The following is a 15624-nucleotide window of genomic DNA, read 5'->3' as shown; positions in this document are numbered from 1 at the left end:
TCATGGTGGGGATGTCAATTATGCAACAGTTGTGAGACATACGGTTATGTAATACTATTGCACAATGTTGTGCAGAATGCATTCTGCTGTCCTCAGGATGTATAGCTGTAGCAGGCCTCACTGCCTGTAGCTCAGTCCCCCAGCATTTAATCACCACATGACATATACCGGCACTGCTTGCTGTCTGCAATGCCACATACTACAACCTACAAACATATGTGCACATAGCAGCCTTCAACAACATACATATGTCTAGCCTTCACTAACAGTTGCAGTACATCCCTTGCCCTATGCAAATGTGCATGTACATATAGATATGGACTGCTGCCACATATGGGTGAGTCACAGTACGTAGAGTACCCTTCAGTTACATCTTTCGGATGTCAGCAAATACATATCTGTTACATACCTTACCTTTGTATTCCTCACCTCCATCTGATGTAGGTGTTGTTTTTTATTTATTTATTTATTTTTTTTTGGTTTTCGTTTCCTCTGTGTGTTGCTGTTTCTTTTCAGTGTCTGATCCTACTGCCTGTTTGTATCCATCTGTCGTTTGTCTCTGTCTGTCTCTCTCGCTCGCGCTCTCACTGTCTCTCCTAGTTGGTGCAATGATATTATTGCATGTGTGGACAGCAGATACAGGTTGCTTTTCTAGGTATCTGCACATGTGCATGTGATGGCCTCTGCACCAATTGGTGCCCACCATTTAGTAATTGCATGCAGCCTGCTGTGTGGTAATTGCAGTTCTCACTGTGATTTCAGGACACTGCTATAAAATGATAGGTTAGGTAGGCGTAGCCCTTTCAGTTTTGCAAGGTGGGGACCATGCTTGGTTTTACTGTGGACACTGTTGTCTCAGTCAGAAGGTTGGTATATATCTCATATCTGGATTCTGAGCATATGTATTACTACACCTTTTCTGACCTGCAAGCAGTGTCTACTCTCACTTATTGACATTTATCATTAAGTGGGATTCTACACCTTTCTGCCTACTGCTACTACATTTCACAGGGAGTCTGAGGGGCACAGCTAACATTTGTTTTCAAATCAGGGATATCCCTGTAAACCAGTCACAGTTGGGAGGTCTGGCCTCTGACCTAATTCAAATATGCCAGTGTTTATCCTGCTCTGATACTGTGTGGGGATTGTAAGGTGCTACAGTAACATTATTCCCTGCTAGCATGGCTGGTTCTCTTTTCACAGTCATGTCATGCGATTCCACATCACTTGCTGGTTAAGGGCCACAGAACATGATTTGTGTTATGCCATTCCTATTCTCCCTTTACATTCACTCATTGTAATGCATGATATATTTCTTTCAGCACCAAGTTATTGTATATCTGCTGTGGTGTAGTGATACTTCATGCACACTGATGAGCCTAAGGTCTGGGGTTCCAGATTGACAGGTGTATTTTATTTTTCTGCTGAGCAATACAAGGGCCCTGTCATACAAAGTGACTAAGGCACATTTAAGCAGTTGTAAGTGGGTTTGCGTGGGTTTGCGTGATGCTTAGCTAAGTGCACACAAGCTCACACTCGCGCACCCCCGCTAACTACTGCTTAAAAGTGCTTACTCCCGCTAACCCCCGCGCTAATTTCTTTGAAAGAAAAGAAAATGGGGTGATAGGAAAGTGGTGAAAAAGGGGGCACAAAGAGGGAAAGACAGTAGGGAAACCAGCTGGGATGTGCAGGAAGGGTGTAGAGAAGGCCCATAGCTGCCCATTTCTGTACCAGCAACAGCTGTGCATATGTTCATAATTTGGTGTGAAATTTGTAACCTTCCACCCCTGAGAGAGGGGTGAGGACAACAGAGTATGTTGCAGTGCCAATTATAATTATCAGTTTACATGTCCGGCAGACGTGTGCAAAATGGGCAGCTATGTTTGGGGTGTAATTTCTTTGTGGGAACAGATTGCCCTTTTTTTTTTTTTTTTCAGGTGAGAGTGGAATGTGAGGTAGGGGATGTAGGTATATTTGGGGAGGTAGGTTGGGGAGGTAAACAGACAAGACAAACAAGACGCATACAGGGGTGGAATTTGACACATGGGGTGGGTGAACACAATTGACAGGGAACATTGTTTGGAAATCGCAAGCCCATGAGCCCACAGATGGTAACAGTGGAACTGAGATCCCCACCCATGGGCAGTCACCACTGCACCTTCACAGCCCCGAGGGTGGCTGTGCTGGTGGCTGTGTAGGATGGGCAGGCTTACCCGTGAGACACACCACTCTAGCCTCAAGCTGGCATAGGAGATCAGCGACTGAATGCTGGATCTCCCTACGCACCACAACCCAGACCCTTCGAAGGGTGACAGGTGGCCCTTCTCTGCCCACGCTTGCACAGGGGGATGAGCCCCATCACCTGCAGTGCTTCCACCCGAAGGTGGCACAGGACCAACAGGGGAGGGGAGCCCTGGCTGGGCACCAGACCTGCTGGTGCCAGGTGCACTTGCCAGCTGAGGAGTGACAGGTGGGTCCGCTGGGACTGGCCTTCCCATACATTCTGTGATTAGGTGTGTTTAATTACAACATAAGCAAGACAGCATTCCAGATTAGTTGTAACAGCATGCAATAATTTTCCCATTAACCCAACACACCAAGGGTACAACAGTTGAACAGCAAGCATAACACATGCATATATTGAACCACAGTCGCTATTCCAACAGCATGCAGGGATGTTTAGTAGCAACAGGCCACCATGATTGTGGTGTTCAAACAGGCCACATGCATCAACATGAATGCAAATATTTATAGAACAATAGTACATATGTCCTAACAAATATTTAAGATTACACATACCCACTGAGGTGTGGAATTGCATGGTTTATGCACATACAGTAGGGTGTAGAAAATACCTCGGTTAACATCTTATAATGACCTTTTCATCTACACTACATTCCTAGTGACTGCAAGTGTATATCCCCTACATGTATTATTACACTTGCCACCATACATTAGGTTGTGTAATGGGTTTGGCTAGTTCAATATATGCCTGACCTATATCTGACAAACTAATTGTGCAGGACGCAGATGCTACTGCTACATATTTCTTGATTGCATTTATATTTCTTTATCTACATATCTGGGATGTTTTCACATGACATTTTCACTTCAATTTATACAGAACCCTGCATTTCTTGACACACACTCACATTTTTGGGGAAAATATAACATACTACACTTGTGCCAGTTTTACTTATTCATGCCAGCCAGTAAGTGACTGTTGTGGACTGTATATATGTTTCACAGCTACTTGCACTTCCGTCACTCACTTTATATGGGACTGCACAACTCTGGGTTGCCAGTACCTTTTCAAACAGTACTGTTTGTATAATGCAAGGGTACAACAACATTTCAGACTCTGTGACACAGACACACTCTAGGTTTTAGACCTTTATTAATAACATTACACACTTTTCCACAGGCTCACTCCTTTATTTGTTTTAACAGTGTATATGGCAGACATGTTCAGGACATATTGTGCCTTTATTAATAGGTTAGCACACTCTTTTTTCAGGCTCACTCACTTATTTTATATGACAGTGCCTGCAGAGATATTATTCCAGACATATGTTACCTTTCTTAATGGGTTTCTACACTCTTTTTCTGCCTCTCTGACATTTTTATCTGACAGTACATGCAGAGGACTTATTCAGGCAATTTTATGGCTGTATTATTGGACTACAACACTTTCTTTCATGCTCTCTCCCATATTTTATATAACAATCCATGCAGAATAATCACTAACCTGCCTGGTGGCACAGCCTTAGTAGCCTATCAGCATAGGCTTGCTGATTCATAGCACGGTCACCTGTAGCTGTAAAGTAAAGTAGGGGATATTGAGACATACCTATCCGTTATACATACTCCATTATCAATTCTTACATACTGCATTCCATGGCTACATACTCAGTTGTGGGGCATCCCGCATCCCATGGGCCTCCTGTATCCACTGGTTCAGGCAGTCCTGCTTTCATCTCTTCAGGTCTGCATGGTGGTGATGGACCTGCTCACTGGTCCGAGGAATGCCTGTGGCACTGGTGAGGTCACGAGCTAACTGGTTCCAAGCCTCTGCTTTGTACTCCATCCCTTGGAACTGGCCCTGCAGGATTCTTGACTCGTGATGGTGGACAAGGAGCCAAACCATGTATTTGGACTCCTCGATGCCCCAACGTTGCGCTCGGAAGCGTGTTCCCTCTCCGACACCAGACATTCTAACTGCAGATGTGAGCTACAATCAGTTATGGCATGTATTCCCGCCTGTGTGGCTTAAATATCCTGCATTTCCCGCACATTTTTGTGATTAGCCATTTTGTAAAATTCTCGGCTGACTGCAGACCTGCTTAGTAATGGTTAAACTATCATTCGTAAGTATATGAATGTTGACAGTGGATGTTGCCCCTATGTTGTCATGACTTAGTGGTTCTGTACTTTGCTTCTGATGCACAGAGTCCTGGGTTCGAACCTCATCACTCATTTTATTTTCATACTGTCCAGACAGGCTAGTGGGTGTGGCTGCATTTAAGCAACTTTGCTCTACGTTGCTCCTTGGTGCCCTACAGTGCCCTGGTTGGCATGGCACGCACGTCCGCGCAAACACATTGCGCTAGGTAAACCACTTTTAAACTTTGGGCAACTCTATTGCGCTGGGTAAAGCGCTATTAAACTATGGGCACCTCTGCTTAGCTGGGTAAAGTGCTATTAAACTATGGGCACCTCTGTTAAGCTGGGTAAAGCACTGCTTAAAGGCAGGCTGTTATATATCTGGATCCTTCAAAAATATATATTTTGTTCACTGATACATTGGCCATTTCACTGCATTTAATAATATTTTAATCATATGTGTCTGGTATTATTTCAAATGCTGATTTAAAACACAAATAAGAAGGGGAGTGGTGGGACTCTAACCATGAACGCCTCCTCTTTGTGCATACACTCTACCATTATGCTATTGCAATTTGGCGTGATTTGCATAAACATTCTTTCTTATGCTCTTCCATGCTGGAATTGCTGACTATAGCTAAGCAATGGGCACACCCGCGCACACATGCGCATATATGGGCAGCTATATCGTGGGTTTAAAAAAATAAATAAATATTTTACTTTTTATAACTGTGATGGGGATTTACAGTGTCAGGGTGTGTGGTGTTGGGTGCAAGTACATTTGAGCGAACTCGCTCTTGTGTGTTGACATTTTGCTTTTACTACACTTGCAGGGGTGTGGACATTTAGACTGCTCAGCAGTTGGACACACCCCTGCTTTCATACTCGGTCCGTGTAGGAGTTACGGTTGAGTCAGCGTGCCCTCATGAATGTTCATGGCATGCTGACGTCATACCGTTCAACTGCAGCCTCCGAGTAAGACTTATTAAGTCTTACACGGAGGATTCGTGAATCCGGGGGACTGTGTTTATTGTGACTTATAAAATTCAGTTTAAGACCTAGAACCTAAACAATGCTAACACTATAAAAATAGTTTGCACTGAAGAGTTTGCCATTTATACTTGTTTAATAATCTAACCCTTATGGTTCCAGAGATATGAACATTTGTTTGAAATATGAGGAATTTGATTTTGTGAAAAGGTTTAAGCTCCGCCCATTGGAAGTTACAGTACAAAAATCCTGGGCTCCACTGGAGTGAATGAGTTAACTTCAGTCCAGCAAATTTTAAGAAAATAGCTGAAATTAAATTACTTTATAGGCTACCCAATAAAAGATGATATCTTTCAGTTTTCATTGCAGATAGAGACACAGAATCTGTGGTGAGAAGTGTTCTGTATTGTGACTGGAGTGAACTAATTACTACCTCTGAAAGCGTGCAGGAGTTCAATTGTTTTATTACTTCTAGCATCTGCCAAACATCTGAGGTCTATGTATTTTCACTGGTAGATGCAAAATACTGCCAGCTTCCAGCAGTGAGGGTTTCATCTGGGAACTAGAGTCAGATGAAAAGAAATTATGTCATTCTACAAGATATCCCAGCAGTAATATTTGAGATATTAATTTTAGAAGTCTCTTAGTGAGACAGAGCATTCTGCATTCTGTCTTGGACCTTATAACAACTAGAAGATCCATTCACCATGTCTGCCTTCCTCTATTAGTAAGTGCTTAGGTTATAGTGTATTCTCTTAGATTTAGTCAGGAATATAGTAAAGCTTAGTTTAGATATTTTTCTTTCTTTATTTGAGACTGTCCTGCAATGTTGTTTTAAATATTTCCTGTGGTTTTAAACTGATGTTACTGTAAATATATATTTAGTATTGTCTTGTTCTTTTATTATTTATTATTAAATATATTTAAACATTTCATTGTGGCTGATCTGTGTAGAGATATTTAAGTTTTGAGAGTACTTGCAAATTTATTTGGTGACACTATGTGGGCCACTCCTAATAGCATTGCTCTTGGTCAAACTACCATTTATGTTAATATTAATGTTGCACAGTAAGACTGGACACCCTTTGTTAAGGGCCTTAAAGTATCTGATAAGAAGTGACTGGTGACAGTAATAACTACAGAAGGGGCCATAGCTAGGAAATCCGTGCCAGCATTTCCCGTGTGTGTGTGTGTGTGTGTGTGTGTGTGCGTGTGTGTGTGTGTGTGTGTGTGTGTGTGTGTGTGTGTGTATGTGTGTGTGTGTGTGTGTGTGAGAGTGTGTGCGTGTGTGTGTGTGTGTGTGTGTGTGTGTGTGTGTGTGTGTGTGTGTGTGTGTGTGTCTAAATCAAACCTCAAAGAGTGTGTGTGTCAGCTACTTGGGCAGGAATACAAAGTACTGGTTGGATAAAAGGGGTGCTGGAGGTCTTGGCTTGGTCACTCAGCTGAGATCTCAACTCTATAGCTGTGGCAGTGGGGAGTCTTACTGGGATCTGGAGAAAGAGGGAGAAACCAGCCCCAGACTGACTGTGGTCTCTTTGTACTCTTAAGGGAAATTGCACTGGATGCAGAGAGCTGCATCTGGAAATACTGCGTTTGTACCTGTCATCCTCCCAGTGAATTTTCCCCAGTGTTGCCAGTGGTGAGGATTGAGGCTCCTTGATTACTGGTTGGCAGTGGTGGGTCATCGCAACTGGTGAGCAGTGGTGGGATATCCACATATTGGGATTCATGTTGTGGATATTGAACTCCTATAGCCTGTAAACAGTGGTCACTAAAGAAGTTGTCTGTACTCTCAAGCAGTCACAGTAGACATTCAGAGTTTCATATCACAATGGTTTTATTTATTTTTTGCTAGCTTAGTCAGGGAGAACAGGCAAGAATGTCAACAGAAGACTATGGCAAGCTGACAAGGAGCCAGTTGGCTGAAATGTGCCAAACCAAAGAACTGGTGCAAGCCAACCTGACTAAAGCAGACATTATTGCAGCCTTAGTCACAGTTGCATCACAGGCCAGCAACCTGGAGGACAATCAGACAGGCCTTGGGGATGTACAACTCTCAGAAAATGGACAGTTCAACTTTGCCTCAGAGGACTTAAAAATCCATCTGGCATAAAAGATACATGAACTGGAGGCCAAACATTTGGAAATAACATCACCAGAGAGACTGTGGCATTTACAGGCTGAAGAAAATGAGAGACTGTGGCATTTGGAGGCTGAATAAAAGCAGAACCATAAACAAATTTAATTGGAATCAGAAGAGAGACTGAGACAGCTAGAAGCCAAAGAAAATGAGAGGCAGAGGCAACATGAAAAGGATATGCTTACTTTTCACCAGGGTCATAGAGGTAATGGGGAAAGGAGTAACTGAATGCCAGAAGCAATAAATGTCAGTATATTTCTTCAACAATTTACAGAGGGTGATAATTCTGATAGTTTTATTAATTTGTTTGAAAAGGTATATAAACAGTATAATGTTGACCAAGGGCTCTTGATCCCCTTGCTCCCTGGTAAAGCTGTAACTAGTGTTTCTAAATTGTCTGACACTGACTGCTTAAATTATAATACAGTTAAAAATTGTATATTGGAATGCTTTAAGTTAACACCTGAAGCTTATAGAAAAAAGTTTTGTGAGCATAAACACCTTGGCAGATGAAACTGTCTGAATATATTGCTGAACTAAGCACTTATTTTCATATGTGGGTGAATGGGTGTCAGGTCACCACTTCTGAAGGGCTGTCAGACCTTTTGGTGAGGGAACAAGTCCTTAACACTTTGACTGAGGACATAAGGATCTGGTTGGCAGGCAGGGTATACAATAATGCAGATGAGTAGGGGAAAAAAGGGAGAATTGTACCTAGCAAGCAGGGCATCATTGCACAGGAAAGGGATACCCAGTGCTGCACAAGAGTCTAAGGGAACCCATGGCAGGCAGCCTAAACCACCCCAACAGAGTCTGCCAGTAACAGAGGAAGCCACTAGTTCAGGTACATGGCCAGGATTGAGGGTTACATTTTTTAAATGTAATAGTGGGGCCATGTAGCATGTAGATGCCCATGGGGGCAAATTGGGGAATAAAAGGTGGGGGAGCCAGCAAGTGGGAATGATAGAATGCCAGCAGTAAGTTATCTGAAGACTACAAGAGTACCAAACTACCACAAGAGGTTATATTCTATCTTAGAAGATGGGAAACAGGCCACTGTTAAGAGAGACACAGCCTCTGATGTAACCATTGTGAAGCTTGTAATGGTTACAGAGGAGCACTACTTGCTTGGGCAGTTTACTCCAGTCAGAGCTTCAAGTGGGACCCCATTCCAATTACCTCTGGCTAGAGTACACCTTGACAGGGAGGGTGGAAAAGGAAGCAAGCATGCAGGTGTGTTTGAGGATATCCCTGCAGATGTCCTGATAGGGAATGCTTTTGATAATGCAGTACCTAGTATGCATGCAGTTACATACAGTCAGGCTTACAGGCAAGCATGTGAGTCTGGTAGCCTGGGTGGTACTCAGACAGACCGCACTTGAAGCCAGGACTGGTGAGGTGGTTACTTTACAGAGGGAGTTATCCTGCAGCAGTAGGACTGAAGGTCAGACACAGCTTCTGGTGGGTACTGATGTTCCCTTGGGAACAGGGAAATTGTACTGATGCAGAGAGCTGCATAAGGAAATATTGAATGCTCCCCACTGTTGCTAGTGGTGAGGACTGAGGCTCATTGATTACTGTTTGGTAATGATGGGTTGTCACAATTATCATTGTAGGAAAAGAGCTATAACAGTTCTATGAGACGAATCCAGTTTTATGTAGGCCATGAAAGGTAACTAAAACAGTTGCTTAATGCATGTTTGTTCAGAAGTATTTCTAACTGCATGTACAACATGGCTGAAATCTCACACACAACACTTCATTTAGACTGCAGGCTGGGGGAGGGTTGCTGTGCCAAGTGACTGACCAGCACAAACTTTCTGAGAACATGCTGTTTCACTTTAATATTACCTATGTTATCAGTCACATTTCCTGTAGAAAAGGAAATGCACACCTCCACAAACTGATACATTTCTGTATTTGAAATTTAGTTATACCAGAACACATTGTTACATGCATTTTGAAAACATTCAAGATGCTTTTCATATTTAATATTTTCCTCTTGAATGAAAGGGAATATTAGTACAGTATTGTACTAATTCCTACAGGTTTGCATATGCAAGTGAAAAGCAAAAAGAAAAAAAAGGAGTTATTGTTTAGACAAGAATAAAGACTTATTTATATTTATATATGGACAAAAGTCAAATACAGGTAAACATGACTTGCCTTCTCTGTTTTAGTTAGAAATTGGATATAACAGCCAACAGCAAAGAGAATATTAAAGAGATTGGTGGAATCTTCTGGTAAGTATAACAAGTGTCCAAGAAAATATTTTTGTCTTGCTAGTTTGTAGTATATAATAAATCATTATAATAATATATTGATTAGATCAAAAGTGAAACAAGCACTTTTTTACAATTGTTTTATGTATTACTCATAAGGAAAATATTGTTATAGCTTTGTAGATGAAAGAAATCCAGCTGAAAACTTAACAGTTAAAGCTGTATTCTAACCTTATTTTTAACCTGATTACCTGCAATAATTAAAAAGTATTTTTGTACTGTATTCAACGTATTGTAAGTGCATAACATGAGAGAAACATATACTCCTTTAGTAAGTCAAAAGGCCTTGCCCTTTGAATTTATCATAAGTATGCATAAGCACGTTTTATATCATTCTTACAAGTACAAAAGCAGATCCCAAAGTACTATCCCCATTGTATGCATAAGCACTTCCTCTACACAGGTTTTACTTCAATAAAGATTTTTCTGCAGTATTTCAATAGTGTATGAAACAGCATATAAACATTCACCATGCTTTTTCTGTTTTGTATTTCCCCACCCTTTTTTCTCTTTTTTTCTTATTTTTTTATGCATTCCTTTCTCCTTTTTGTTTTTATTTGTCTCCCATTTTTCTCTGTTTTTTTTTACAGGTTTAAATACCTCAGGAGCAGACTGGGCACATAACTCCCAGGCCAGGGACCACTCACCCACTGGCCACCTGAGGGCATTCTCACAGGAATGGAGTGAATGATACATTCCTGCAGGCACTCCAGCATGTGGCAGCTTGGCAAAACTTACAGAAAGGGGCTTTGGACTTTGTTTGAGGCCATACTAGTGGAGGTAGTGGATAGGAGAATTCAGCCAGTTGAAGCCTCTCTTCAGCATGTAGAAGACATACTATCCTAGTTGATGCTGAGAACAGTGCCAACACAGGCCCCTACTCCCTCAACATGGGGGTATTACACTGCAACATCACCTGGCAATGGACATGTTTGAGGCTCTGTGGACTGGGATTCCAGCTGGCACTTCCCCAGGCCTTCTTTTACTCTTTGTCCTTTTCTCTTTCACCCGCTTCAATATTTCCCATGTGCAATACTCTCTCATTAAAAAAAAAAAATGGGGGGTATACCCAAACAAAAATGTAGTACCCATTCTTTCCCACCTCTTCCATCATAAGCCCTCTTGATGTGTCCCCTTCTTGTGTTCCCCTCTTTATTGTGTCTCCCTTTTTCAATCTTTCCTATTACCCCTTTTCTTTTATGAAACAATCAAGGTGTCCACAAAATGGATACCACTGCAGAAAAAGTTATAAACAACTTTTCTTTTTTAAAAAATCCATCTTAGCTGCTGCCCAGTCTACAGACTTGCTAAAATGCTTTGAATGTGACAGCACTTTTGCCAGGAATATGAAAAAATAAAAATAACACCAACACTTAAAAATTTTGTGAAGTACTTCAAAATTTCATAATGCTAAAATTTAACTTAGGGCCGGATTCACAAAACCTCTGTGTAAGACTTAATATGTCTTACTCAGAGGCTGCAGTTGAACGGTATGATGTCAGCATGCCATGCATATTCATGAGGGCATGCTGAATCATACCCTAGTCTAACACGGTCCATGTAGGAAAGTAGGGGGTGTGTCCGATTGCCGAGTACAGCAAAGGGACACGCCCCCATAAGAGTCAGAGTCCTGAAAGTAAACACTCATGAGCGAGTCTGCTGAAATGTCAAGGAACACAACACCACACAACCCCACACACTAAACCCTACTGAAAATGTGTAAAATGTAAAAATAGCAGTTTCCTTTTTTTTTATAATTTCCAAAATGTTTGCCCACATTTGCGCTCGTTTGCGCGGGTATGCCTTTCGCTCAGCCACAGTTAGCAGACATTGAAAAGTATATAAGATCTACATATGCAAATTAAGCCAAGTAGCAATAGCGTAGCAGTAGAGACGTCGGCCAAAGAGGAGGTAGTCATGGTTCGAGCACCCACAATATCATTCTCCATTTTTATTTAAATAAGTATGAAACAATCCCCTGACATATATAACTATAATTTAAGTAAAATGTAATGAAATGGCCCATGTATTTGTGAACAAAACCGATGTAATATATAAAAAAAGGATCATAATTGCCCATAGCTTAGCAACACTTTAACAAGCTTAATATGAGTGCCCGTAGCTGAGCAGCGCTTTAACAAGCTTAATATGAGTGCCCGTAGCTGAGTAGCTCTTTAACAAGCTTAATATGAGTGCCTGTAGCTGAGCAGTGCTTTAACAAGCTTAATATGAGTGCCCGTAGCTGAGCAGCGCTTTAACATGCTTAATATGAGTGCCCGTAGCTGGGCAGTGCTTTAACATGCTTAATATGAGTGCCCGTAGCTGGGCAGTGCTTCACCCAGCTTAATATGAGTGCTTATAGCTAAATAACGTGTTACACAGTGTAAGCTGTTTGCACGGAGCTGCGCAGCATGCCAACCAGCTTACCGTCGGGCAACGTTGAGCAACCTGTAACAAAGTCGCCTTTACACAAACACACCTCCTAGCCTGTCTAGACAGTAGTAAAATAAAAAAGCAATGACAAGGGTCAAACCCGGGATACTGTGCACCATAGTCAAAGTACTGAACCACTAAGCCATGACAGTTGTACATAGAAATACAGTATTACCATACATATAGGAATGAATGAAAATATAACCATGACAAAGCAGGTTTGCTGTAAGGTGAGAAATATCCAAAATGGCCAATCACAGATAAGTGTGGGAAAACTGGCATATATAAGCCCCATAGGCAGGAATACACACCATAACCGATTATGGTACCCATTTGCAGTCAGGATGGCAGGTGCAGGAGAGGGAAATCGCTTTAGAGCACAAAAGTGGGGCATTGAGGAGTCAAAATATATGATTTGGCTCCTAGTCCACCATCATGAAGGCCAACTCATGCAGGGCCAGGTTCAATGGGGAGCGTACAAGGCAGAGGCGTGGAACCAGTTGGCACATGATCTCACCATTGCCACAGGCATTCCGAGGACTGGTGAAAAGCTCCGTCACCAGCATGCGGACCTGAAGTGATGAAAGGAGGACCAACTGAACCGATGGATCCAGGAGGCCCGTCAAATGCCCAGTGCCCCACTACTGAGTAAGTATCCATGTAATTAAGTATGCAAGAAATGCTATCCTAGCCTATAGTATGGATAGGTGTGTTCCAGTATTCCTTCATTTATATTACAGCTGCAGGTGTTTGTTCCGTGAATCGGCAAGCCTATGCTGATAGGCTGGCAAGGTTGCTCCACCAGGCAGGTTAGTAATTATTCTGCTGGTATTGTTATAGAATATAAGCGAGACAGCCTGTAAAAGAGTTCAGTGTTGTAACCCAGTAATAAAGGTCAAATAAGCCTAGAAGAAAGATTCTGTTAGTATTGTAATATTAGATAAGTGATGCAGCCTGGAAAAGTGTATTGCAATCCAGTAATAAAGATTAAACAAGTCTCAAATAGTGTTTCCACCTGTATTGTAATATCAGATAACTGCTTCAGCCTGAAAATGAGTGTTGTAATCAATCAACAAAGGATAGACAAGTGTCGAATACATCCTTGTAAATTCTGCCATATGAAATAAGTGAGTCAGCTGGAAAGGATTGTTGTAACCCAGTAATAAATGTTAATAAAGCCTAGAATTAAGTACCATCCTGAAATGTAAATATAAAATAAGTGAGAGAGTGTGAGAAAGACAGTTTGAAGCTACCAAGAAAGCTGTAATAAGTCTGGAAGAAAGGTATACTGCATTCACTACATAATGAAATGAATGAGACAGCCACAACCAAAGAGTGAAATGTCTTTAATAAAGTACAGAACGTGGACTATGTCCATCCCACAATTTGGATATGTTGCTGTACCCTTGCATTATGGAGATAGTATGGTTGTATGAAATGCTGAACATCCACAGTTGTCTAGACTCATATAAATCAAATGTAGTAGGATGCTTTACCTGAACACAGCCAGATATGAACATATATGAATAAAAATGGAATGTATATTAATGTAGCAGTAAGATCCCCATCACCAACATTCCTAAGGTTACATACAGGAAACTGTACTAATTCATGTAGGGGATATATATCTGCATCTACTAGGTATGTACAGTATATGTATAGGTAGTTTAAGTTGTTACTGTAATATTTCTCCACCCTACCCTATTCTCACAAATGATGCCATTCCACACCAAACTGGGTATGTGTATTCACAATTAATTCCCATGGACATTTGTCCTGTTGGTTCATACATATCTGCATGTAAGTTGATGCATGTGCCCTGTTCACATATCCAAGTCTGATGGCCTGTTGCCACCAATGAACCCAGCATGCTGTTGGAATGTCCACTGTTGTTCTAAATATGCATGTGTTATGCTTGCTGCTCAATGTTCGGAATTCATGTGTGTTTGGTTAATGGGAATACTGATGCATGTTGTTACAACTAATTTTGAATGGTGTTGTTTGTTACTAACCCAAAATGCCATATAATACTGCTAAACATAGGACAACAGGGAAGGCGGGTTCCAGCAGACCCACCTCTCCCACCTCATCTGGTGAGTGCACCTGGCACCAGTGCCCAGGCCGGGACCTCCTCCTCCGGTGGCCCTGTGCCACCTTCAGGTGGAAACGCTGCAGGGGATGGGTCTCGTCCCCCCTCTGCAAGCGTGGCGGGAGGAGAGCCTCCACTCACCCTCCATAGGGTCCGGTCTGTGGTGCGTAGTGAGATCAGGTGTTCCATGACTGATCCCCTATGCCAGATTGAGGCAAGAGTGGTGCAACTCACAGGTGTGCCTGCCCGTCCTATCCAGCCCCCAGCACAGCCCCGGCCTGGGCTGTGAAAGTGCAGTGGTTACTGCCCATGGGTGGGGATCTCAGTTCCACTGTTACCATCTGTGGGCTCATGGGCTTGCGATATCCAAACATCCATCCCTGTCAATTGTGTTTACCCTCCACATGTGTCATACTCCACCCCTGTATGCGTCTTGTTTGTCTTTTCTGTTAACCTCCCCAGCCTACCTCCCCAAATAGACCTACTTCCTGTACCTCACATTCCACTCTCACCTAAAAAAAAATAAAAAAAGGGCACTCTGTTCCCCCAAAATAATTACGCCCCATACATAGCTGCCCATTTCACATACATGTCTGCTGGACATGTAAACTGATAATTACAATTGGCTGTACAACATATTTAGTTGTCCTCAACCCTTTCTCAGGGGTGGAAGGTGTCAAATCTCACTCTAAATTTCTAACATATGCACAGCTGTTGCTGGTAAAGAATTGGGGAGCTAGGGGCCTTCCCTACATCCTTCCTGCACATCCCGAACTTGTTTTCCTACTGTCCTACTCTCTTTGTGCCTCCTTTTTCATCACTGTCCTATTTTCCCATTTTCTTTTCTTTAAAAGAAATTAGCACAGGTGTTAGCTGGAGTAAGCACTTTTAAGCAGTAGTCAGCGGATGTGCGCTTGTGTGCGCTTAGCTAAGTGTAGATAAGCGTAGCTAAGCATTGCGCAAACCCGCTTACAACTGCTTAAAAGTGCCTTAGTCCCTCTATATGACAAGGCCTGTAGTCTGCTCATCAGCAAAATAAAATATCCCTCTTAGTTTCGAACCCCGGACCTTGGACACACTAGACTGCATGAATTATCACTGGGCCACAGCAGATATACAAGAACCTGGTGCTGAAAGAAATATATCAAGAAATACAATGAGTGAATGTAAAGGGAAAATTGGAAGGCCATTACACAACGCTTGTTTTGTGTATCTTTACTGGCAATTCTTGTGGAATTGCATTATATGAGTGTGATAAGAGAAACAGCCATGCTAGTAGGTAATAATGTTACAGTAGCACCTTACAA

Source organism: Protopterus annectens, chromosome 4.part1, assembly GCF_019279795.1.
Source record: "Protopterus annectens isolate FY-2018-M chromosome 4.part1, PAN1.0, whole genome shotgun sequence".
Lineage (NCBI taxonomy): Eukaryota > Metazoa > Chordata > Ceratodontiformes > Protopteridae > Protopterus > Protopterus annectens.
This window is presented reverse-complemented; position numbering follows the sequence as displayed.